Source organism: Phycodurus eques, chromosome 18 (genome assembly GCF_024500275.1).
Source record: "Phycodurus eques isolate BA_2022a chromosome 18, UOR_Pequ_1.1, whole genome shotgun sequence".
Taxonomy (NCBI): domain Eukaryota; kingdom Metazoa; phylum Chordata; class Actinopteri; order Syngnathiformes; family Syngnathidae; genus Phycodurus; species Phycodurus eques.
Genome location: NC_084542.1, coordinates 4,567,157 through 4,587,577, shown reverse-complemented (window position 1 = coordinate 4,587,577; position 20,421 = coordinate 4,567,157). Strand labels below are relative to the sequence as shown.

Genomic DNA, 20,421 nt, shown 5'->3' with positions numbered 1-20,421 from the left:
GCTAAACAACACGCAGGCACGGGGAGAACATGCAAACTCCACACAGGCGGGGTCGGGATTTGAACCCGGACCCTCAGAACTGTGAGGCAGACGTGCTAACCAGTCGAGTTATACACATTAAATTCTTTTTGCAACAATACTAAGTACAAAACTAATGCTCTTCAGCATCCACACAATAATATCAATGCCCTACAAGTTCGGAACAGTTTTTCCGCTTGCGCCGAAGCAAGTGAGTGGAGTTTAATTGGCTGATTTTGCACTGTCCCTAATATGGACCAATCAAAATTGGAATGGGCGTGTTTTGCTTGTCGGACCGTTTTTTTTTTTTTTTTTTTTCCCCTGGATGCAGAGGGCGGGGTCTCCGCTGTGACTCAATGTTGCTGGTCACCGACTGTGTTGCCAAGGTCGCCGAAAAGGGCTACTCACACACTTTCTTCATTTATTACCTGCTAGCTCTACTCCCCAAAGACACCGACTGGTAAGCTTCCTCTCTTTTAAGCTACTTGAACTCCCGTTCCGATGGCTGTGCTTTAACCCCCTGATTAGTTGCCAAATGCTGTATATCCCCGACTGTCAAATGAGTTCACATGGGAAAGATGCCGGGGAGGCTAACCCGCTAGCTTACATTAGTGTCCCCAAATTCTGAAATATCCCCAACTGTTTTTTTTTTTTTTAATTTTTTTAAATTTATTTATTTATTGTATCGCTGCATGGATCACAAAAGCTTTTGCCCAACGCCGCTTGTGCCCTTTGACCATTTGCGGTTTATTATCGGTGTACTTCTCGCTCTTTCTTTACAGCACTTTTGGTTAACTGGCTAGCCTGGAAGCTTGGTTGGCAAGTAGCATCTCCAGATACATTTATTGTGTGAGTGCATTCACAGATATGTTATTCTACCTTTTTATTTTTTGTCTCTATTTGTATTATTATTATTTTTATTATTCCGCCGCGTTTTTTGACGGGCTTCGCCTTCGCTACATCCGATTCACTCCGTTCCAACTTCGACATGTTCAAAAAATTCACGCGACGCGTGCGATTGCTCATCGAAGCCGCAACATTTTCACATTACCCACAATTCCACATTTTACACCCAAATAATTCCCAATGACACTTTCAACAAAATACTTTAACATCATTCTCTTTCACTTTTATAACATTCAGCTCATTCAGAACTTCTTCCAAACACATTCCCCGTACTCCCCACATTCCCGTATCACCCACATTCCGCATTTTACACCCTCATTTCAGATTTTATTATGTTAAAACGACCACATTCTCCCCATTCCACTCTATTCTGCCTTCACCAATTCAAACCATTCCACTTACTACGTTTTGCACATTCCCCACATTACCCACATTCTGCACTGTGCAACACTAAAATACCCGCATTTTAGCCACAATAAGACTCATTCAACATGTTTAGCTACAGTTTCCTTATTTCCCAACCTATTCCCACCGTTCCAACGTCTGCGTGTTCAGCTCATTCAAGCGCATGATTTCAATCAGCATTGCAGCATTCACACGCAATGTCTCCAGGAATTGCACCTTCTAGTTATGATTATTTTTTTACGCTCCTCAAATTGCGCCTTAATGCTTTGAATCCTTCATGCTTCGAATAGCTACTAGCAATTGAAACCATTTGATTTGGAACCAGTGCCCCTGCTAACTAACCTTATGTTGACGACATCCCAAGGGGATACCGGTGTTGGTTTGAACGTCCAGATGATGACTTGTTGCTCTGCTGTAGTCTCCAAGTAGTTAAAAGCCAATGGAAAGCCTCCAGTGTACTTGTGTGTTGTTGGTGGAAAGATGTATGACTGAAGCAGCTGTCTCTCTTGACGTGGGCTGCTCTCAAATATGCCCCTTGGGATATTAGTGAAAGAAGCACATGTTTGTGCTACATTCCTACTTCATTATTTTCAATATGTCTAAGCTCTTTTAAAGGAGACATATTATGCATTTTTCACAATTGAAAACGGTTACCAGGTGTCTTGATAACTTGTCTATAACCTCAAAATACCCCAATAATAACATAATATACCGGTAAAACGCTATGCATGCCTGTTTCTTGTATTGCGGAAGTCAGCCTGTTTTCCTTGTGCAACTGAGACAGCTCTCATCTCACCTCACATTCTGGAGGGCCACAGGTGACATGAGAACTTAAGAGGCAGTGCTAAATCTAAGAAAGTGATTGAGCCCCTACAAGACAGCATAGATTCTATTTTCCTCCATGGAAACAGCATCAAGCTGCTGAATTACACTTGTCACTTACTGCCTTCCCATATGGAGTTTGAATGTTTTCCCCATGTTCTCAAAAATATGACAGATTTTGATGTCGTGTCTTTGGAAGCTTTTGAGTTAATTACATCCACACACCTGTGGACGTATTAGAAGGCACACTTGAAACACACTTCTTTGTGTGTTCCTTTTTGTTTAACATCATGGAAAGTCAAAAGAAATCAGTCAACATATAAGGAAGGTAATTGTGGACTTGCACAAGTCTGGTTCATCCTCGGGTGCAATTTCCAGATGTCTGAAGGTGCCACTTACTGCCTTCCCATGTGGAGTTTGAATGTTTTCCCCATGTTCTCAAAAATATGCATATTTGGTTCATTGGAGACTCTAAATTGTCTGTCGGTGTGAGTGTCAAATGTTGCTTGTCTACATGTTCCCGACAATTGACTGCCGCTCAGTCCAGGGTGTATCCAGCCTCTTGCCCAAAGTTAAATGGGATAGGTGCCAGTTACCCGCAACAAGGGCTGAAACGAATAATGGAATAACTCAAATAATTAGATTCACAAAAAAAGTCAAAGTAAAATTCTCTGCCTCGAAGCTTCGCAGTGATAATTTTTTTCACACAGGCTAATATTACTGGAGACTCGCACATCATTCCATGTAGAAATAGGTTGGCACAATGGCAGAGAGCCAGTAGGAAATACTTCATAAAAGACAGAGAAAGTCAAAAGGTTTGGGATAATTTCACACTTAGAAAAGAAGAAGTATAATGTGTCCACTTCAAAGCAGAACTAACTTGCCACAACAGCACATCTACAAGCCCCAACACAGAGTATCATTGTTTGTTAATTTAAAGGGGAACTAAACCCAAGATGTCAAAACTTTGTTATATTTCTGTGCAAATGTATATATGGGGATCAATCCGGCCCACCTGTGTGGAGTTTGCATGTTCTCCCCGTGCCTGTGTGGGTTTTCTCCCGGCACTCCGGTTTCCTCCCACATCCCAAAAACATGCATTAATTGAACATTCTAAATTGCCCGTAGTTGTGAATCTGAGTGCGAGTGGTTGTTGGTTTCTATGTGCCCTGCGATTGGCTGGCGACCAGTTCAGGGTGTACTCCGCCTCCCGTCCGAAGATAGCTGGGATAGGCTCCGGCAATCCCGCGACCCTTGTGAGGATAAGCGGAACGGAAGATGAATGAATGAATGTATATATCTTCTTTATCTGATTCTGTTTACTTAAATCTACAAAGTATTCTTAAAAATATGTTCAAAACATCACATCTACTTGCCTATGAGTGGTGTCATTTTTGCATCTTTTCAGTGTTTAATTCGCGAGAATGTGACATGTATGTGAAATACAGTATCAGCCCTTCCTACTCGGTTTAATTACTAATAAAACCAAAGGTAGTTGGTAAATATTTAGCAATGACAGACACGTCAGACAGCTCCACTTCTCTAGCCAGATAATGGCGGTATTGTGACTCATCTGACGCGCAAAAGCTGTTCTCACATTATTTAAGTTGGTATCCCACCTTATATTGCAATCATATATTTCCACCAACGTTACCACAACCCCATCCTGAAATCATGTTAAATTCTTAATTTAATATGCTAAAAAATCGCTAATTGGTTATGCTGTCATTGATTGAAAATTTATATTATGGCGCCAGTCGCCGGCCTTAATGGCTAGCTGCTAGCAGCAAGTGCCTAATAGACTAGCGACACTCGGTGGACTACATTTTAAAAGCCGTTTATTAGGCGAAAATGAATCTGCACACCTTTGATGCTGACAGCGTGACACTGTTGCAGTTTCTACTGATCCATTTGTAACAAACCAGGCTTACTCAAATATAGGAGGCAAAGCAGTATGGTAGTTTCGATGTGAATTCCGGTCTGCTGCTGCTGACATGGTGGCCCCCGAACATTGATGAATTATTCCATTGAATTATTATTTCACGATTGCAAAAATAATCAGACTACTGTACCATGTTTTGACAAGTGAATACGATGTATTCTTGAAAAAAACAGGGGGGGGGGGGTTAAGATGCCCTTTAATATAGCCTCCCATCGCTAGCTACAGTTGAAACCAGATGTTTATATCCATTTTAAAAAAATACATGCTTTTTCCCACCACTCTGACATTAATTCAGATTTAACTTTTCCTTTACAAAAACCAAAATTATTTTTGCTAAATGCCTGAATGAATTGTTTTTCGACAATTCTTCAGGGCTTTCTTCAAAGTCAGAAGTTTACATACAGTAGGATTATTCTGCCTTAAACAGTTTTGGAAAACCCAGATTTTGATGTGTCTTTGGAAGATATTAGAGACACACGTGTGGATGTATTTGAAGGCACACTGAAACACACCCCTTTTTGTTTAACATCATGGGAAAGTCAAAATAAATCAGTCAACATATAAGGAAGGTAATTGTGGACTTGCACAAGTCTGGTTCATCCTCGGGTGCAATTTCCAGATGTCTGAAGGTGCCACGTTCATCTGTTCAAACAATTATAAGTATAAATACCATGGGAATGTCCAGCTGTCATATTGCTCAGGAAGGAGACGGGTTCTGTGTCACAGAGATGAATGTGCTTTGGTCCGAAATGTGCATATAAACCCAAGAACAAAAGTAAAAGGCCTTGTGAAGAGGCTGGCTGAAGCTGGTAAGAGTGTGTCATTATCCACAGTGAAATAAATACTGTATCGACATGGGCTGAGAGGCCACTCTGCAAGGAAGATGCCATTAGTCCAAAAGAAACATCCAAAGGCCGAATTACAGTTTGCAAATGCACACAGGGACAAATTCTTTTATTTTTGGAGACATGTCCTGTGGTCTGATGAAACTAAAATTGAACTGTTTGGTCAAAATGCTTGCAAAAAAAGCTTACAAGCCAGAGAACACTATCCCAACTTTGAAATACGGGGATTGCAGCATCATTTTGTGGGGTTGTTTTGCTTCCAAACTGGTAACAAAGTGGTTAAGGATCGCAAAGTCAATGTTTTGGAGTGGCCATCACAAAGCTCTGATCTCAATCCTATTGAGATTTTATGGGCTGACCAGAAAAGGCATGTGGCAGGTGGCCCACAAACTTGGCTCAGTTACACCACTTCTGTCAGGAGGAATGAGCCAAAAGTCACCCAACTTTTATGAGGAACTTATAACAGGATATCCAAAACGTTTGACCCAAGTGCTACAGTTTAAAGGCAATGATACCAATTACTAATGAAATGTATGTAAACTTCTAACTTTGAAGAAAGTACTGAAAAATTGTCTAGAAAAACCCTTCTCACATTATTATGGCATTTAGCAAATATAAATAATTTTGGTAATCCTAATTGACCTAAACCAGCAAAAGGTTATTCTGATTTTATGTCAGACACTGAGGAAAAAAAGCATGTCTTTTTTATATTGTATGTAATAATCTGATTTTAACTGTTTAACGTATTGTAGTGCCCCCACTAGTGGTTAGGGATAAACACAGCCTCCAGTGCACTTTCAATTGCTTTATTGAACAAACGGTAACCCAATAAGCACGTAATAAGCACATTCATACTTTAGCTGCACGGCCACAAAAGCAGGCCAGCTAACGGTTATCCAGTTAACAGCCAGCCACTAACTTGAACTCACAAGAGCGAACTCTACACGCTCACTGGCTGACTCCCAGAGCAGTGGCGGCTGTGGGCCCCCCCCACCTCCTGTCGGAAAAATGAAATGGACTCAAAATGTTTTGGAAAGCATTCTTTACAGCTCTGGCTGACTATATTAACAAAATATTTGATCTACTCTATTGTTATATTGTAAAACAAAATAAATCCCATTTTATGACAGTGAGATTGTACAGTGTTTTAACTAAAGCATTTTGATACAAGTAATTTCCCTAGTAATCAATTTTTACAATTATGTACTATATTACAAAAAAACATATTCATTCTTATTTACGCAGTGTCCCTAAATACGCCTTGCACACTCACCAGCTGCTATGTAAACATGAATGGTGGCAGCGAAATATGGTGTTTGTGATAAACAAAGACGCCGCATATGACGGCCTTCATCCCCCGACATATGAAGCCTCGTATATAGTGTGTTCAGCCGGGGTTCAGCCGTCATACTCTGCATCTTCGCCGGAAAGAAAGGTCCGTGTTGCAACCTTACACCTCCCCTTATATTTCACTATAAGGGGACGACTTATATTTCACTATGAAATGCTAACACAATTTTGCCATTTTCTGTCTTTTGCTCTTGCATTTTTCTTATCAATTCAGCTTCGCTAATTTTAAACTAATTGATCAGACCTGGCATAATTAAGTCTATTTTAGCTCATTATTCAACCTTTGCAAAGTGCTGAAATGAGCCAACAAATTTATTGTGTGCTCTTTGTGTACATTTTAGACTGATATCATCTGCTCTGTAAATCATGCTTTTCATGGTTCTTCTTTTACTAGAATGGCACCCTTTTGTTGGTGAGAGAGCATGCTCCAACAGCTGCAAGTAACAGCTAATGTCTGCATGTGTGTGCACAAGTTTGTTTTCTCTCACCATTTTCAGTTCCTCTCTAATTGCAGTATTTACGGAATGCTGCTCAAATGCGCCTCAACAGTAGCTACTGTGGGCGAACCTTGTGTTTCTTGTATTTATCGAGCCTTGTTGTGCGTTACATTATTTTCTACACAGTCAAAACAATAACAGGAGCCTTGCAGCACTTTTTGAGTTTTTGAAACGTTTCATGTACACGCTGTAATATGCATGCCTGGCATTTTGGCAATTTCAATTGATGTAGAAACACTACACGTATGCACAACCAAACTGCTTGCTCTCCGAGAAAATCTCTTTTGAAGAAGATCCTTTTTCAGCATACAGGTTACATGTGAATGAGCGGTTCGGGCTAACAGTAGGAAATGTTAAACCGGTTCAATATTCACGATCACAAATCCTTGTGTGTGTGTTATAAACACAAATCCAGTGTGGTGGTGTTTATAGCCAAAAACATGAGAAATGTGTATATTTCCTAATATTTATGGGCCTGACTATCCAATATATCACTCTTGTTAAACTCCTGGCCCGGGGGCCTGATAAGGCCCTCCACATCATTTTATGTGGCCCGTGAAAGCAAATCAAGAGTGTCAACTTCCATGATTCTTGCTATAATCCATACTGAAACTTCAGTTTGTCATATGTAATAAATTATGAGATATTGCAAAAGTATTTTGTTTTGTTTTGTTACTGAACCCTTTTTAAAGTAACTTGAACAATAGTTAAACTATTATCCTTGACTTCTGATTTCAAAACTACTTAACTCTCCACATATTGTGGATATGTAATAATGTTATGAGGCAAGTAAACATTTAACACGACCCTCTGAGGGAACCCATAACTACAATGTGGCCTGCAACAAAAATTAGTTTGACACCCCTGCTATGAACCTAGACATGAGAGCAATAGCATGCAATGTTATCGCTAAAGGATGAAATAAAAACTTGTTTCACAAGCAAAATCCCGTTGTGGTGTACAGCCAGGCTAAGCAAAACGTTTCACAGCTGGTGATGTTAGATGTGAAGTCAACAAATAAATCAGGTGTTGTTGCCTTTATTAAATTTAAACAAATCAGTTGCCATGATGCCACACAAAGTTGCAATTTGGAAGAAGATTGAAAATGTTAGGGCTAGTGTGTGAGCATGTGTGTTCTGCACAATGCTGTGTCCCATCAGTATGGCAGAGCTGTGGTGTTTACAGTTCCTTATAGTCTTAGTTCAGTTTTCTTACAGCTCAGTATGTATTGTGATTGAAACAAAAAAACAGGATATAGCATCTTATCACATTCTTAAAAAAGTGGTAATTTTACCACATTGTGGTTTTGTTGCTACATCGGGGGTTGCCGAAGGAAAGCACAAGAGGGAGGTTTGTTTCACGTACAGTACTTTTTGTCTTGTAGGTAATACGTGATCTTTGCAACATGCTGTTTTTTATATTTAGAATCTGTTCCATCAACTTCATGCCGATACATTTCACTCATCAGTAACAGTATTAAGCTACACTGAGAAGTAATTTATTCAAGAGTTTCTCAACGATACTCACGAGTTCTTCTAGAATTGCTCCAGTGCCTTCATGACATTTGATTGACATTGCTAGCTCACTCCTCATGTTAAGCAAAGCAAAGCAAATTTATTTATATAGTCCATTTCATACACAAGGTAACTCAATGTGCTTTACATTATTAAAAGCATTTAAAAAACAAAGAAAAAAACGAGCTTATAAACATTTAAAACAAAGAGGGGGAAAAAACATCAAAGTACAATTAAAACGGCGTACGGTGCAAGAAATATCATTTAAAAGTGGAAATGCTCTAAAAAGCAAGTTTTTAACCTGGACTTCAAAACATTAACACTTGGGGCTGATGTCACTTCTGTTGGCAACTTATTCCATTTGTGTGCAGCATAAAAGCTAAATGCTGCTTCACCATTTTTGCTTTGGATTCTGTGCTCCACTATTTGACCTGAGTCTGTCAATCCCAGAGCCCTACTGGGTTTATATTCCATTAGCATTTCATTCATGTATTCAGGACTTAAACCGTCAGTGATTTATAGACCAGTAGCAGAACTTTAAAATCGATTCTAAAGCTGACTGGAAGCCAGTGTACAGACTTTAGAATTGGAGTAATATGCTCTGACCTCTTTGTTCTGGTCAGAACCCGAGCTGCAGCATTCTTTTTGGTCCAATCAGAAGACCATTACAATAGTCAAGTCTACTGGAGATAAAAGCATGGATGAGCTTTTCCTGGTCTGCTTGACACATGTAAGCCTTCACTCTGGATATGTTCTTCAGATGGTAGAAAGCAGTTTTAGTTGTAATTGATTTGATATGACTGTTAGTCGGGTTGATTCTGGTCTTGTTTGTGCAGCTTTAGATACGGTAGATCATAATATACTGCTGAACAGTTTGGAAACATGGGTAGGACTAAATAGAACAGTCCTTAAATGGCTCAGGTCCTACCTGGAGGAAAGGAGTTATTTTGTAACCATTGGAAGTGTTCAATCTCATCGAATGGCAATGACCTATGGGGTCCCTCAAGGGTCAGTTCTTGGACCCCTCCTGTTCAGCCTGTATATGCTAACCTTGGGTCAAATTCTTCAGAACTTTAATTTTGACTATCATAGCTATGCAGATGACACACAGTTATATCTAGCAGTGTCTCCAGATGACTGTAGTTCAACTGAGGTGTTGTGTCTCTGTCTAAAACAGATAAATAACTGGATGAGCCAGAATTTTCTTCAATTAAACCACAACAAAACTGAGACAATTGTTTTTCGCAATAAAGAAAAGAGGATTGCTGTTAGTAAATAACTGGAGTCACTCTCTTTAAAAACCAAGTCCGAAACCTTGGTGTTCTGATGGATTCCGACCTGACTTGTGTATAGTAAACTATGCATGTGTCACAATGTGACCGTGAGCATTAAACTGACTCCAGCAATTTGTTCCTCTTTTACCCCAAACTGTCTGTCTGCTTGTCTTTACCATTCTGTGTGCAGTGGTGCTGCCTCATGACCCTGCACACTTCCTGCTCATGTTTCACTTTTATACACCTTGTTGTCAAGTGAGACAACAGCTCTCTGTGAGTGTTTTCAGCCTTTTTTATGCTTTCACTGCCCACTCGTGCAGGTGAAGTGCATGCAGTGCACAGGATTTATGTTCACTGTCTGCCAGTCTTTATAGTGTACTTGGTAAAGTTCCATGACTGGATAACTTTCATACCATTTTACTAGTTTGCCGTTTCAACGGACTGTAAAAGAAATTGAGAAGTACATTTTTTAATTGTTCTAATGACTGTAATGGTGATATTTGGTGCAGGACTATTTTGCAAATAATACATTGTTGGCCCCTGATCAATATTTAAAGCTTTGGTACATTTGGATCAGATGTTTTCAAATGCATGAATGTCGACACGCTCAGTTTTTTCGACAAGATCAAGAATGCTGCATTTAGTTAATGTTGTTATTGCTGTGAAGAGGTTAATCTGCTCTCCTAATGATTTAACATAGTAACAAAGTTAGTCCCCTTCAATCCACCTGTTATTCAACAGTCACACAGCTGGCAAAGCATTTCAGTCTCTGCCTAACTAGCGTTTTACTATTCAGCCAAATTCCCACTCACCACAGCAGGTGCATCTATTACTGTTGTTTTATTGATAAGAGACGGGACTCTGAAATCACCATATTGGGGTTGAGATGTTTAATGTAGGTTATTAATCTTGAAAATATGATTTCAATAAAATTTTGCTGAGTTGTATGAGGGGAAAAAAATTAGTTACCTTGTTTCTATACGTTTGGCAATCTTTTCTCTCACTTTATGGTCTGCTAAGCTTGTGTTCAAGACCTTCACTCTATCAAGCAGTGATCCACTATATCTGCAGACTGTCCAAGCAAAAGTTTAAAATTAAAAGCAGTGCAAAGAGGGAGAGACAAGAAGCTGCTTTGGATGATTGACATAGCATGTGTATATTTGATCTTGGCATTGGTTCGAACAGCACTTGTCCTATATGGAAGACCAAAGTACTCAGTGATCTTTTAAGTTCAGACATCATCTTACCTCATTTTAAAGTGATTAACTCTGATCAACCAGAAGCCACAAACAAGTTTGTTTTCATTGGGAACACCCTTTAGTCAGCCCCCGGCATTGGCTGTTTTTATTGAAACGTCCCCAAAGATTTATTTCTGTGTGTGTGAGCATCAATAATAATGGTAGCATTGTGTAATTTTTGGTTCACTGCTTGCTCCCATAATAAAAACATTCCAGGACTAAGGAAAAATACTGTGTTCCCAGGTTTGGTTCAGTTAAAACAAACTCTGCTGCGATTACTGTGATGGTGCGGTTTGTCAAGTGTGAACGCTATCATCTTAACCCTTGTGCGGACTAAACAAGGGGACCGAAACCACTTTAGTTCAAGTGTTAACACTGTGCTGACATCTCCGCTGGTTTAAAAAAAAAAAGAAAATTATTCAGCAGACAGAACTTTTAGATTTTTTTCCATCCATTTTCAACACCGCTTATCCTGGTTATGGTCGCGGGGCGCTGGGGCCTATCCCAGCTGACTTCGGGCGAAAGGCGGACTACACCCTGAACTGGTCGCCAGTCAATCGCAGGGCATTTAGATTTGTTTATTTTCTTTTATTTATTTATTTATTTTCAAACTCAATGTGTTCACCAATGCTTTGCAATCAGGTTGTGACTTAACAAATGCATTATTTATTGGCAACGTTTGTTTTGTTTGTGATATGAATGCCAGTCTGAATGCTAAGTGAACTGGACCAATTGTGTGCACCATGTACCTTTTTTAGTCCGGTCCACCAAGTGTGAACGCAGCATCGATGTATTTGTAACCACCCATCACCAAGAATTGATAGCTTCAGTGAGCATATCAAATTGACCTCCACCAATCTGAGGATCCTTTCACAGTTGCTTCATGCTCTCACATACACGCTTGCATACATCGGCTTCACACACGGCCCAGTCACACATAGACATGGTTCCCTTTGTATCTGCAGTCCTGTTGACATGCACGGCGTGGTAGAACAGAAGTGGCATTGAGCAGAGGAGTTGGAGGAATTTTTACACTGCAATAGTTGCTAGTGGTCAGACAGCCACTGTGCCTCCTCCTCTTCAAATACCAAACGCCCTTCTTTACTTTCCCACTTGCCTTTTGCCATGGGTTGTTTTCCTCTCTCTATTGTTCCCTGTAACGTGTCTCGCCAGGGTCTTTGCACTGACTTTCTCCTCGTGAAACACAACAGCGTTCACAAAAGCTTTGGCAAGATGTTAACAACATACAGTACAAATCAGAATACAGTGTACGAACGCTACGAATGGGCATAGAAAAACGATTTTGTGAAAGAAATTGTCGATTTGTGTGAAATTTTGTCCGCATTATCAATGTTCTGTTGTGTAGTGTGCTATGTCTTGAATTAAATTTAGCGCTTGTTTGCCCATATTCCTCAAGAACTAGTAGCCTACACTAGGAATTTCTGTGAGGTTTATTTTTTATTTCTTTTTTTTCGCTTATTACTCACATTGTGAGGATAGATAGATCAGTGCAGTTCAATTTTCATTAAATCTTTTATTTTAATTGTTGAGAAAACACTTTGAAAAGATTTCCTTGAAATCAAGATAGTTGTAGAAAAACCAACCATCATATTTAGTGCCATCTGAAACCAATAGGGATTAGATTAAAAAGAAAATAATAATTCCCCCCCCACATTGTTTCCCATGGCCAATCAGTAATGAATGCTATGACTCTATTTCATCTTTAAGCACCCCTCTTCATCTCTTCACCAGAGGTCAGATGTGAGAGACGAATATTATGTTTGCAATGAGTCATTTTAAAGATTGAGCATCGGGTCAGATTCTGGTGTCACTGAATCAAGTGTATGGTTGTAAGATGTTCTGGTGTAGGCTTATAAAGGCAGAACTTTGTATTCAGTTGCTAAACTGTGCTGGATGCATCGATGAGGCTGCCATTTGCAGAGGGACCTCCTTAAAGAGTGTGGCTATTAGAGCAAAACAGTTCAGTCCTTTTCTGGTTGGTGAAATAGACTGCAAGAGGAAATTATACAGAGTCAGTGATACAGCAGCGAGAAGCTGATATTGTGATGTTACACTACAACACACTCTCCACCCCCCAACCCGTGCCCATATTAGGGCAAAATGTAAGCAACCTGGCAAGCGGAGCTCAACCCCCAACACACTATGCTGTCACATTTGCTCCAGTGTGGAGAACTCAAGGGAGACCCTGCTCCCCTAACCCAATTTGAAGGCCCATTTCCGTGGCCAGTGAAAAAAAACAACTCAGGGATTTAAAAAAAAAAAAAAAAAAAAAAAAAAAAGAATGGATAGAGTCAAGGTCAGTCATGGCATTTTGGCCTGAGTGGCATCCTGGTGTTTACATTTTCTTGATTCTACTTGGATATATATATATAGTAAATAAGGAGCCATAGAAGTTTCCACTTCCCAGTGTTTGTTCTTAGGTTGGTGTTTTTGATGCAGAGACTGAGAAGCTTTTGTTGTCCAATAATGTTGCTGAGTGACCATTTTTACCCTCTATTGTGTGAGTATATCCTGCTTTCATTTCATGCATCAGTTTTTGGGGCAGCATTGTGCTCCAGTAGTAATTTTGGCAGGTCAATACCTTGTCATGCAATAATAATAACACATTTGAACATAAATGGTTTATGAAGTTCCTCGCTTGCTTTTTGTAAGCCATTTAAAAGCCCCTGAGCTGTAACCAATCTATCAGCCAATCATAAGATGTTGTCATGCAGAATGCAGACATGACTTGAACAGTTGTCACATAAAGGCACGTGCTCATGCATCCTCATTTACTCATGGGAGCGCAAGTCTTCCAGCCTATTGAACCTTTATTCAACTGACCCTTTTGTGAACCCTTGCGTTTGAAGAATACAACTCATAATGAGCCACATGGGTCCCCTTCCACCCAAAACATCAGCCCACACATCTACTCTATGTCTTACTCACACTAAAGGCCTCTTTATACTCACGCGCTCGCACGGCCGACAGCGCCCGCATTGCATCACGTGACCGACGCATTGGCCCGTGCGGCCCCCATGCGTCGCTTGAAGCGTACACGGCAAAAATTGTTGCTGCGTGTAGAATCCCGCGTAGATCATCTCTCTCGTGATTGTCTGTTTTAGTCACATGCTGTGATGATGTACTCAGCGTTCCCCTTGGCTCTACATACCATCTACACCGCCGCCTACTTGATTGATTTTGCAGCATAATTAAATGTATCAGCTGGTCATCTAGGTCAATTTGGTCTGCTAGAACCGGACACTGTTCCATGGTCGCCATTGTTGTTGCTTTGTTCCTTTTTCTGGAAAGGAAAGTAAAAACGGCTACCGGACTGTGGTGTCCTCGCCAATACCAGCCGTAGCGACACCCAGGACTTGGAGGAGAACTGCAGTACATTTTCAAAACTGCGTGCATGGGTTGCGCTCGAGTATAAAGGCAAACTGGGTGCGGGATAGTCGCAGTGATGAGTATGAAGAAGCCTTTACATTTGGTTTAATTGATACAGTAGGAGGGGGATGTTGTCTCACATACTGTAGGACTTGCATTGACTGCATTATTTCTGCACTAAAGACCCCCTCGCCACGCAAAATATGCAAGTTCCTTTGGTAGATTTGATGCTCGATCATGTAAATAATTGAATTCAAACCTGAACATCCGCAAACAGAACAGCTGTCACGCTATGTGACTGCTATTCCCATATCGTCAGGAATACAATTGAGCCTATGAGGTAATTTGACGTCAATATTGGATAATTTCATACAAAGCCTATATTCAAATACATTTTAGACACCTAAAATGCATCTCATCCTCATCTCGAGAAATAATTACAAAGAAACTCAAATTGGTATGATTGATATACAATTCCAATGAAGTTGGGACGTTGTGTTAAACATAAATAAAAACAGAATACAATGATTTGCAAATCATGTTCAACCTATATTTAATTGAATACACTACAAAGACAAGATATTTAATGTTCAAACTGATAAACTTTATTGTTTTAGCAAATAATCGTTAACTTAGAATTTTATGGGTGCAACACCATCCATCCGTTTTCTACCGCTTATCCGAGGTCAGGTATCCCGAGGCGTTCCCAGGCCAGCCGAGAGACATAGTCGCTCAAGCGTGTCCTGGGTCGTCCCCGGGGTCTCCTCCCGGTGGGATGTGCCCGGAACACCTCACCAGGGAGTCGTCCAGGAGGCATACGAATCAGATGCCCCAGCCACCTCCTCTGGCTCCTCTCGATGTGGAGGAGCAGCGGCTCTACTCTGAGATCGTCCCGGATGACCGAGCTTCTCACCCTATCCCTCATCTCTAAGGGAGACCCTGGACACCCTGCGGAGGAAACTAATTTCGGCCGCTTATATCCGGGATCTTGTTCTTTCAGTCACGACCCACAGCTCGTGACCATTGGTGAGGGTAGCAACGTAGATCGACCGGTAAATCGAGAGCTTCGTCTTTCGGCTTAGCTCCGTCTTTACCACAACGGACCGATACAAAGTCCGCATCACTGCAGACGCTGGACCGATCCGCCGATCCGATTCTTCCCTCACTCGTGACCAAGACCCCAAGATATTTGAACTCCTCCACTTGGGGCAGGATCTCATCCCCGACCCAGAGAGGGCACGCCAACGTTTTCCGACTGAGGACCATGGTCTCAGATTTGCAGGTGCTGATTCTCATCCTAGCCGCTTCACACTCAGCTGTGAACCGCTCCAGAGAGAATTGGAGATCATGGCTTGATGAAGCGAACAGAACCAGATCATCTGCAAGAAGCAGAGATGGAATTCTGAGGCCACCAAACCGGACACCCTCTATGCCTCGGCTGCACCTAGAAATTCTGTCCATAAAAGTTATGAACAGAATTGGTGACAAAGGGCAGCCTTGGCGGAGTCCAACCCTCAATGGAAACGAGTCCGACTTACTGCCGGCAATGTGGACCAAGCTCTGACACCGGTCGTACAGGGACCGAACATCCCGTATTAGGGGGTTCGGTACCTCATACTGCCGAAGCACCCCGCACAGGACTCCCCGAGGGACACGGTCGAACACCTTCTCCAAGTCCACAAAACACATGTAGACTGGTTGGGCGAACTCCCATGCACCCTCGAGGACCCTGCCGAGGGTGTAGAGCTGGTCCACTGGGACCACCACCCCAGTCTGCCAATCCAGAGGCACTGTCCCCGATGTCCATGCGATGTTGCAGAGGCGTGTCAACCAGGACAGCCCCACAACATCCAGAGCCTTTAGGAACTCCGAGCGAATCCACACCCGGGACCTTGTCACCAAGGAGCTTTTTAACCACCTCGGTGACCTCAACCCCAGAGATAGGAGAGCCCGTCTCAGAGAACCCAGACTCTGCTTCCTCATGGGAAGGCGTGTCGGTGGAGTTGAGGAGGTCTTCGAAGTATTCTCCCCACCGACTCACAACGTCCCGAGTCGAGGTCAGCAGCGCCCCATCCCCACTATACACAGTGTTGGTGGTGCACTGCTTTCCCCTCCTGAGACACCGGATGGTGGACCATAATTTCCTCGAAGGCGTCCGGAAGTCTTTCTCCATGGCTTCACCGAACCATACCCGAGTTTTTGCTTCAGCGACCACCAAAGCTGCATTCCGCTTGGCCAGCCGGTACCCATCAGCTGCCTCAGGAGTCCCACAGGCCAAAAAGGCCCGATAGGACTCCTTCTTTAGCTTCTTTAGCTCGCCGTTGGTGTCCACCAACGGGTTCGGGGATTGCCGCCACGACAGGCACCGACTAGCTTAGGGCCACAGCTCCGGTCGGCCGCCTCGGCAATAGAGGCGCGGAGCAAGGTCCACTCGGACTCAATCTCCCCCGCCTCCCCCGAGACGTGAGTGAAGTTCTGCCGGAGGTGGGAGTTGAAACTCCTTCTGACAGGGGATTCTGCCAGACGTTCCCAGCAAACCCTCACAATACGTTTAGGCCTGCCAGGTCGGACCGGCATCTTCCCCCACCATCGGAGCCATCTCACCACCAGGTGGTGATCAGTTGACAGCTCTGCCCCTCTCTTCACCCGAGTGTCCAAGACAGGCGGCCGCAAGTCCAATGACACGACCACAAAGTCGATCATCGAACTGCAACCTAGGGTGTTCTGGTGCATAGGCATAAACAACAGTCAGGACCCGTCCCCCAACCCGAAAGAGGAGGGAGGCTACCCTCTCATCCACCGGGGTGAACCCCAACGTACAGGCGGCAAGTCGAGGGGCAATAAGTATACCCACACCTGCTCGGCGCCTCTCACCGTAGGCAACTCCAGAGTGGAAGAGAGTCCAACCCCTCTCGAGAGGACTGGTACCACAGCCCAAGCTGTGTGTGAAGGTGATCCGGACTATATCTAGTCGGAACTTCTCGACCTCGCACACAAGCTCGGGCTCCTTCCCTGCCAGAGAGGTGACATTCCACGTACTTAGAGCCAGCTTCTGTAGCCGGGGATCGGATCGCCAAGGTCCCTGCCTTCGGCCACCGGCCAGCTCACACTGCACCCGACCCCTTTGGCCCCTCCCACAGGTTGTGAGCCCATGGGAAGGGGGACCCCTTCCCATGGGCGTTACCGTTTCAGTCTGTGCCTTGCCTTCGAGCCCCACCTCCAGGCCTGGCTCCAGAGGGGGGCCCCAGTGACCCACGTCCGGGCAAGGGAAAACGTCTTCCTGAATTGTTTGTCATAATAGGGTTTTTTGGAGCTGTGCTTTGTCTGGTCCCTCACCTAGGACCTGTTTGCCATGGGTGACCCTGCCAGGGGCATAAAGCCCCAGACAACGTAGCTCCTAGGATCATTGGCGCACACAAACCCCTCCACCACAATAAGTTGACAGCTCAAGGAGGGGTGGCTGCAACACATTCCAAAAAATCTGGGACCGGTGGCAAAAAAGACTGAGAAAGTTGATGAATGGTCATCAAACACCTGTTTGGAACATCCCACAGGTGAACAGGTGGGTGCCATGATTGGGTATAAAAGGAGCTTCCCTGAATTGCTCATTCACAAGCAAAGATGGGGCGAGGTTCACCTCTTGGTTTCATGGACTGATGAAAAGTGGAAAAGTCTTCTGTGGTCCGCACATTTCAAATTGTTTTGGGAAATTGTGGACGTCGTGTCCTCCGGGCCAAAGAGGAAAAGAACCATCCGGACTGTTGTGGACGCAAAGTTCAAAAGCCAGCATCTGTGATGGTATGGGGCTGTGTTAGTGCCAATGGCATGGGTAACTTACACATCTGTGAAGGCACCATTAATGCTGAAAGGTACATACAAGTTTTGGAGGAACATATGCTGCCATCCAAGCAACGTCTTTTTCATGGACGCCCCTGCTTATTTCAACAAGACAATGCCAAACCACATTCTGCACTTGTTACAACAGCGTGGCTTCGTAGTAAAAGAGTGCGGGTACTAGACTGGCCTGCCTGCAGTCCAGACCTGTCTCCCATTGAAAATGTGTGGCACATTATGAAGCGTAAAATTCGACAACGGAGAACAGCTGAAGCTGTACATCAAGCAAGAATGGGAAAGAATGCCACCTACAAAGCTTCAACAATTAGTGTCCTCAGTTCCCAAACGTTTATTGAATGTTGTTAAAAGAAAAGGTGTTGTAACACAGTGGTAAACATGACCCTGTCCCAGCTGTTTTTGGAATGTGTTGCAGCCGTAAAATTCCAGGTTAATGATTATTTGCTAAAAACAATAAAGTTTATCAGTTTGAACATTAAATATCTTGTCTTTGTAGTGTATTCAATTAAATATAGGTCGAACATGATTTGCAAATCATTGTATTCTGTTTTTATTTGTTTAACACAACGTCCCAACTTCATTGGAATTGGGGTTGTATATATTCTCCTCAATTTTCTGAAGTTTAAAAGTTATACCAAAGAAGAATAAAACAATACATTGTGGTCTGCTGTTGTCTGCCAGAAAACAAAGATATGACAATGAGTTTGTGGTCTGAATTACAGCGATCAGGAAGGAGGGCAGATGATTTGAAAAATGGTGTCAATTATTTGAATGTTTTTCCTTAATTTTGAACTTCAGTACAGGTGATCACTACAATTGCTATTAAAAAATTATCTGCCCATAATTGTTTAGTGAGACTCTTTACATTACTTAACTCCTTCTCCCTGGAGGTTTAGTCCCTGCGACACCCCTCAACAAGGTTTTGTAGTAATCAGTATAATTGAGTGTGTACTGTGGCATGTAAATAAATGCAGCAAAAAAAGATATAACCACCTCCTTTGTGCTTGGCAGTGGTAGCAATCACACTCATCCCTCATCTTATTATCAGCCAACTGAAGGAATGGTTGGCCTTTCTATGTTCTGCCAATAGTTCTCCATACCAAGGTCTCAAATGAAAACACATTTAGAGCCTTAAGGATCATCCCATCTGTTAGTTTGGCTCGCCACAACTGCTGAACTTTGTCACCACCGTTGCAGGATGGGTCAAAAAAATTGCCATCACGAAGGGGGAGATGAGCAGAAACATCCTTTCATCGAGAAAAGACTTATGTGCCATTATTTGCTAATGTTTCAATGAAAAGTTGTCTAGTCCTGATAAAACTGCTTCTATGAAAGATCTCTTGGATTATTATTCCCCTCTAAAATTGTTGGCTTTCATGTACTTTTTACACAATATCAATGCTGATTAGAAGGTGTTGAGATTTTTTTTATTTTTTTTTTACTTTTTAGTAACATCAGTAGTTTTGGGGTAAAGAAGCACAGTGTAAATTATAATTATAATATCTTAGATTTATGTAGCTTTCAAGGGACCCAAGGATGCTTTAACAATGACTCATGAAGATAATTACAGTACATATCTGTTGGGTCTGTATTCATGTTACTGAATATATGCTTTAGTGAACAGATGGTACTTGAATATTTTTTCCATGTCCAGTGGTGCATTTATTCATTCATTTTCCATACCGCTTATCCTCACTGGGGTCGCGGGCATGCTGGAGCCTATCCCAGCTGACTCTGGGCACGAGCACTGAAGGCTTTTTCACCAAGCGTCTGGAGTTTGGTGTATGGAAAAAACGGATCAAATACAACTTCCCACTGACAAGCACTCTCTCAGATATAAGTCCGACAAATAGTGCTCTTGTGAGAGACTTGGTAATGTTCACTGTTACGGTCTGTTCAACAAGGTGGAGTCCTTGATAGAGTCTTTGTCCTCTTGTATTAACAGCAGCTTTACTGTTATTTTCAAACCTTAGCCTACCTACACTACAAAATACTCCTACAAGAAACTAAAATTGGTAAAGAGCTTACTTTTCAAAGGGGGTGTACTCATTTATGTTCTGCTGATCCGCCAATTTTGTGTTTAGTTGTTGACTAATACTATTGTGGCTGAATACACGCACTATTTGGTGTTTGTGCATTTCCCTCTGTCTAGCTCCAGCACCTGCTGTGGCGACTGACAGATCTGCTAACAGCTGTTCTTGCTTTCTGTTAGAATGACAGTTATTTTGTAGATGGTGAGCTTGAATAAATCATCTGTCTGTTTACTGGAAACCCATTTTTGTGTGAATGAAGTAGCAGACAAGTGAATGTGAAAGAGGAAAAGAAAGTCAGCAAGGTTGAAATAGGAAGAAGTGTCTGTCTGCAGACA

At 42.4% G+C, this 20,421-nt stretch overlaps 1 protein-coding gene across 4 annotated transcripts in view; it reads left to right on the top strand.

Annotated features, from left to right (window-relative positions):
* The first annotated feature begins 357 nt into the window (after nucleotides 1-357).
* Nucleotides 358-20,421, top strand: part of fam49a (family with sequence similarity 49 member A) — a 32,632-nt gene continuing 12,568 nt past the window's right edge. For 3 of the 4 annotated variants that reach the window (XM_061703972.1, XM_061703974.1, XM_061703970.1), the window contains exon 1: nucleotides 358-478. The gene's annotated coding sequence lies outside the window, so the exon portion shown is untranslated. Of the gene's footprint in view, nucleotides 479-6,355; nucleotides 6,374-20,421 lie in introns of those variants that run through there. The other variant, XM_061703975.1, reaches the window with a different exon arrangement.